The following is a 6,305-nucleotide window of genomic DNA, read 5'->3' on the forward strand; positions in this document are numbered from 1 at the left end:
TTTCCCATTTCCCCTCCCCCCACCTTGTCTCAGTCAAATCCATCGAATTCAGCACCGCCTTCCTAACCTGCAATTTTCTTCCTGACCTTTCCGCCCCACCCCAATCTGACCTATCACCCTCACCTTGACCTCTTTCCACCTACCACATTTCCGACGCCCCTCCCCCAAGTCCCTCCTCCCTACCTTTTATCTTAGCCTGCTGGACAAACTTTCCTCATTCCTGAAGAAGGGATTATGCCCGAAACGTCGATTCTCCTGTTCCTTGGATGCTGCCTGACCTGCTGTGCTTTTCCAGAAACACATTTTCAGCTGAGAAACTGACCAGACAACACTTACACACCCAATTGGTACATGATCCAATGAACTTTCTCTGTGAAGGGGGCAAGTAGTTAACTGCTCCTGATGTCGCTTGTCACAGTGCTGAGCACTAAATCCCAGCCCATGAACTATGTTATTAAAGGAAGCTTGGTTTACTGGTCTGGCATAGGATTGTTAGCAGAGTGAAACCGCGACTTTACCTTTTGATTGTGACCTTGACATGAGCCTAACTCCGTTAAAAAATAACCTGCTTGTGGTGCAACCCAGTATCCATTTCTGGATACATATGATGTCATCTTAATGCCAGTATAAAAGGAATCATAATTCTGTATTTCAAAACTTACTATCTGAGAGAGATATGTAAACAGAATTAAAAGCCCAAAAATTGTGTGTTTTATATGTGTGTGCATTTTGACTTCTGAGGGTGAAACTTTCTCCTCCCCTGGGTGGTAAAAATAATGATGGGCATGACAACTTAATGGAGTGAGTCCAAGCATCAGTTTCTTGCTTTTGCGATAAACTGTCACAATCGTATGACTCTAAGTCCTTGCTGCTCAGGAGGCAAGTCAACATTCTTACACTCAGGTGGTGAGGATGTATATGCATCTCATTAATTGCATAACTCACCAGAGTTAACTTTACCTTCCTAATTAACTTCTGTCCAGTTGAGATCCTCAGCACTTCAGATACTCAACTATACATAGCAAATGTATACCTTGGTCTCAGACCTGCAGTCCAGATAAAGTATTTGCCTTTTCTCTCTCTAGCAAAACATTGTGAATGTTCATTGGTGGGCTTGCAGCTCTAGCAAAGTAGGAAAGTCCAATGTGACCAAGGCATGATCTGTTTCTGGGACATCGCGCAACTCAACTGGAGAACATTTACATAGCAGCTTGTGACTGGAGCTGGAAACGTATCTCAGCAGGTAAGGTATTAGGGTCTGGTGGTACAGCATAGTAACATTTCAATGTGAAAGAGTGGGTATATGTAACTGAATACCACGATACTTTGTCAGCTTCAGAGGTGGTGCATGTGGCTGCAACATGTACAGCAAACATCATGCTTATACCTGAACAGCATGATATGTCAACAGGAAACGAGAGGCACAGTTAGGGCGGACTTCTATCGGTCAGTCCAGGGACTGAGTAGTTTTTGGTTTGGGAGTGTTGGTTGTGGTCAGTCAGATATTTGGTTCAGTGTAAATCTGTGGATGAGCAGTATAGAGGTTTGATGATAGTCAGTTTGGAAGCCAGCCAAATCAGTCCTGGCCTTCTTAATTGATCATTTAGCAACATCAGTCTGGGGCTGAGCCACAGTTAGACAGAGGCCAGGTTGTACGTAAACTGGGGGGTTTGTAGGGTCTGTGCATGGTACTGTTGAGGCCTTGAGCTGTAGAGTCTGGGATTGACATGGTTATATTGAATAGCTGAGGGAATGGCTAAAATCTTGGAGGCAATTGGATGTCCTAGTGTTGAACGTGGTAGAATAAGGGAGGATAGTGGACAGTCTTGAAAGAAACAAAGGTTGAAGAAATTTAAGGTGACTCTGATCTCAATCTGGAGAGGATGAGTGCCAGCAAGTTCAAAGGACCTTCGATTGTGAAGGGCTCTTCGGGTAAAGCAAGCATATTGTTTGGAATGTAATCGGTTGTAATTGAAATGAGGTGGGAATGGGGGGAAAATGAAGTGTCATTGGAAAGGGGATTGTGAACTGGTGGGAAAGCCACGGGTGGTGGCTGATATAGTGGGTCATGGGGAGTGTGCAACTACTCCCAGAAACACAAATCATGAGTTCCCCATATTGATCCAAAAATCAACTCTCAATACACTTTCAATTTCAACAAGGCTGCCAACAAAGTAACATCTATTTTTCTGAAAGTAGGTGGAGTTTTTGGATGGAATGTGTCTCCAACTGAAGGGCTGCTCAATATTCAGAAATCCACTTCAATCTTGAGTATCCCCCTTCAATTCCCATTCAAACAGCATACCTATGTACCTCTAGCTATTTAAATGTCTTGTAATGCTGTGGTAGTGTGCCCACCGTGGTGGGCAGCACGGTGGCACAGTGGTTAGCACTGTTGCCTCACAGCGCCAGAGACCCCGGTTCAATTCCCGCCTCAGGCGACTGACTGTGTGGAGTTTGCACGTTCTCCCCGTGTCTGCGTGGGTTTCCTCCGGGTGCTCCGGTTTCCTCCCACAGTCCAAAGATGTGCAGGTCAGGTGAATTGGCCATATTAAATTGCCCGTAGTGTTAGGTAAGGGGTAAAATGTAGGGGTATGGGTGGGTTGTGCTTCGGCGGGGCGGTGTGGGCTTGTTGGGCCGGCGGGCCTGTTTCCACACTGTAAGTAATCTAATCTAATCTAATCTAATCTACTTCGAGACCAGAAAGTTTGGTTTCAATTCTCATGTCAGGATGTGATGGCCATGGAGATGAGATGTACCATGTCCAAACAGGATCATTAAAAGCATTTTTCCAAGGTTTTGTGTTGCAGTAATCTCTCTACCACTCAGCCAGAAAATCTGGGTTGTTATGGACTAGACAAAACCCCCTCAAAAGTTAGCCTGGATCCTAACGTTTTCTTGTTTTAAAGGCAAGTGCCAGGGGTTGCATTCCAGATGCAAATTGATTGGTCAAGCTACCAGTCTTGAAGCAAAATATACTTTATTCATACACTAAAGTTAAAAGACAACAAACGAAAGAAGAAATTAGAATAACTTTATTGGAACACTTACTAAAAGATTATTTAACTACCAAAATAATGGTTCATATATAGTAACATGCCATAAACACACCCTTGTTATAGACAAATTTGGCAAAAAATATTGTCTCACATGTAATTCTAGCAGAGGGAAGAGAGCCCCCAGCTTTTAGCTGTAAACAAGAGATGAGAAACAGTTTCCACATCCAGATTCAAGATCCCTGCAGCAACTGCTACCGAGAAACTGAAACGATAAAATACTGGCTCATGGGGAGCTTGACCCCACCCATTCAGGCTGCTTCTATTGTTCCAACTTTAACAAAAACAAGCTGTTTTCTTTATTGGATTAAAACAACCAGTCTTTCACCCCAGTCTCAATCTTTCTTCATTTAAAAAAAAAATAATAAAATACACTTCTTAGGGCCATAGTATTGTCACAGGGTTCAAGCCTCACCTGCTGTATGTCATAATAGATTGATTTAAAAAATACCTCACACTGTTCATGGGATCTTGTGGCACAGTGTAGTGTCCCAGCCTCTGGTTTAAGTCCCACATCACATGAAGGTATATCATAACAGGTTGATTATATTTTTCCCTTCATACTATCCAATTATCACTCAATCTCTCAAGTAATTACACGGTGATCTGAGTGGCATCTTAGTTATCTCTCAGGGGTTTAGTCAATAAAGCAAGGAACATATGAGAAACACCTCAGCTTCCGCATTTGCAATGGCAGGTCCTCACTAGGACTGCAAACTGTGTCATGGCAGCTGATGCAGCCTGACAGACAACAAAACAAGTGCCAAGAGAGCTTTGGTGTGGTAAGGTTGATTCACTGGGGGAATGGGTTTGGGGAGGGAATTCAGGTGATTGGGTCAGAGGGGGATCCTGGTTGCTGCATCACATAAAGGTTACAGTGACCAGTTTTTGGGCCAACCTGAATTAGATCAGGACATCAGGATGACTATAGCGCATGTATAGGTGTATGGTTGGGACAGAATGTAATCAACTTAATGGCTGCCTCCAAGCTCCTGTGATTTTGGTGGCACATTGCTGTCTGTTCAAGCCACAACAATGTAGAATCATATGAAAATATACCATCTAGGGACTTGGCCAAATGCAAAACTAAACTCTGTGGGGCATAAGCTACCATTGACAAGGGTGTCATTGTGGGGAAGCAATAATCTAGTGGTATCATTGCTAGACTGTTAATCTGTATACCCAAGCCATGCTCTGGGATTCCAGGTTTGAATCTTGCCCTTGACAGATGGTGGAATTTGAATTCAATAAAATTCTGAAATTAAGATTTGCATGATAACCATTGTTAATTGTTGGAAAAACCAATCTGGTTTACTAATGTCTTTTAGGGAAGGACACCGTCATCCTTACCTGGTTCGTGACTCCAGATCCACAGCAGTGTGGTTGACGTTTGACTGCCTTCTGGGATGGGAAATAAATGATGGCCAAGCCAGCAATATCCTCATCACATGAATGAATATCAAAAGGAATGTGACACTCCATTAAGAAGACTTTTGCTTACTGTACTTAGATCTTCCATGAACACAAAGGTGCTGTTGTAGTTCTTGTACACTAAAGAATTATTTTTTCAAGTTCAATTGAAGCGATTAATAATTTCTTTCATGTGCAAGCAAGATTTTAAAAATACCTAAAGGGCAACGTTTTCATGCTAAGGATGGTGCATGTATAGAATGAGCTGCCAGAGGAAGTGGTGGATGCTGGTATAATTACACCATTTAAAATACTTCAGGATGGACATATGAATAGGAAGGGTATAGAGTGATATTGACCAAGTGCTGGCAAATGGGACTAGATTAATTTAGGATATCTGGTTAGCATGGGCGAGTTCGATCTAAGGTGAGTAAGAAATAAGGTGAGTGAGTATGCAAGGTGAGTGAGAGGTTTAAGTGTAAAAGGGAAGCGTACAAGGTGCAGGATGCCAGGTTGGTAAGTATCCAGGCAAGAAGGGTTCCAGGTGGGCAGGGGATGGGGTCCCAAGTGGGTAGGGTGCCAGAACATAGGGTGGCAAGGGGGCCAGGCAAATGATGCAGTGTTTGGGTCTGGTGGGTCAGATATCATTGGAGTGGTGCAAGATAGTGTTAAGTATGGTGTTGGTGTTGGTAGAGTAAATTAGTTCTGAGGAGGATGGGATGTCAGGACCTGAGGATTGTAGGATCCCGAGATAGAAGTGGGTGTTGGGTCTCAGGTCCGATTGTGGGGTGTACTAGCCATTGGGGTGGGTGGGTTGATATCAGCTCCAGTGGGCAGGGGCCTCCCAAGGATTTTGGGAGAGTGGGGGTGGGGGGGAGCTTGAGATGGGTTGTTGGATCAGGAACTGGGGAGGTGTAATGGAGGTAGGTGGAAATGGTATGTTGGGATCATTTCAATAGTTACTCAGGTGTTAGACTTGGTATTTAATAGCCTTGTATTTTTCTGAGCAAATATTACATAACTGCAGTTAAAGCCCTCAAACTCTCTGATAAACTGCCAGCAGAAAATCTTCAAATTCCTGGACAATACCCTTGTAGTATGATACCATGGGTTCCCAGGCTTAACTCTCATCCATGCTGCAGAAATTACTATCTAACCATTGGAAAATCCAGGTTGATATTTATCAAGGAACCACGTTACTCAAAAATTGACTGGACTCTGAGCATTCAAATCCAGAATCTGAGTTCAGACCACACTTACCTGAGGGAATACGAATCTCAGCTGTTTGTTGACTGTTAAGATTTTATTAAAATAAATTGAACAGACAATCTGCTTGTAGTATAGGATAAGATGGAGGAGTCTCATATGAGAGAGCAGAGACACTGATGTAGACCTTTTGAGCTAACTGGCCTGTTTCTTTTTGGTGCTGTTAATCCTATCTCATTCTTTGTTATTTAATACATATACGGTGACATGATCGGAAAGAGAAAGAGTCAGATGAGAAAACTAGTATGAAGATAGGACCCTGGAAAGCTCCTCAGTTAATAGTTATAGTCATAGAGATGTACAGCATGGAAACAGACCCTTCGGTCCAACCCGTCCATGCTGACCAGATATCCCAACCCAATTTAGTCCCACCTGCCAGCACCCGGCCCATATCCCTCCAAACCCTTCCTATTCAAATACCCATCCAAATGCCTCTTAAATGTTGCAATTGTACCAGCCTCCACCACATTCTCTGGCAGCTCATTCCATACACGTACCACCCTCTGCATGAAAATGTTGCCCCTTAGGTCTCCTTTATATCTTTCCCCTCTCACCCTCAACCTATGCTCTCTA

Source organism: Chiloscyllium plagiosum, chromosome 4 (genome assembly GCF_004010195.1).
Source record: "Chiloscyllium plagiosum isolate BGI_BamShark_2017 chromosome 4, ASM401019v2, whole genome shotgun sequence".
NCBI classification, from domain to species: Eukaryota; Metazoa; Chordata; class Chondrichthyes; order Orectolobiformes; family Hemiscylliidae; genus Chiloscyllium; species Chiloscyllium plagiosum.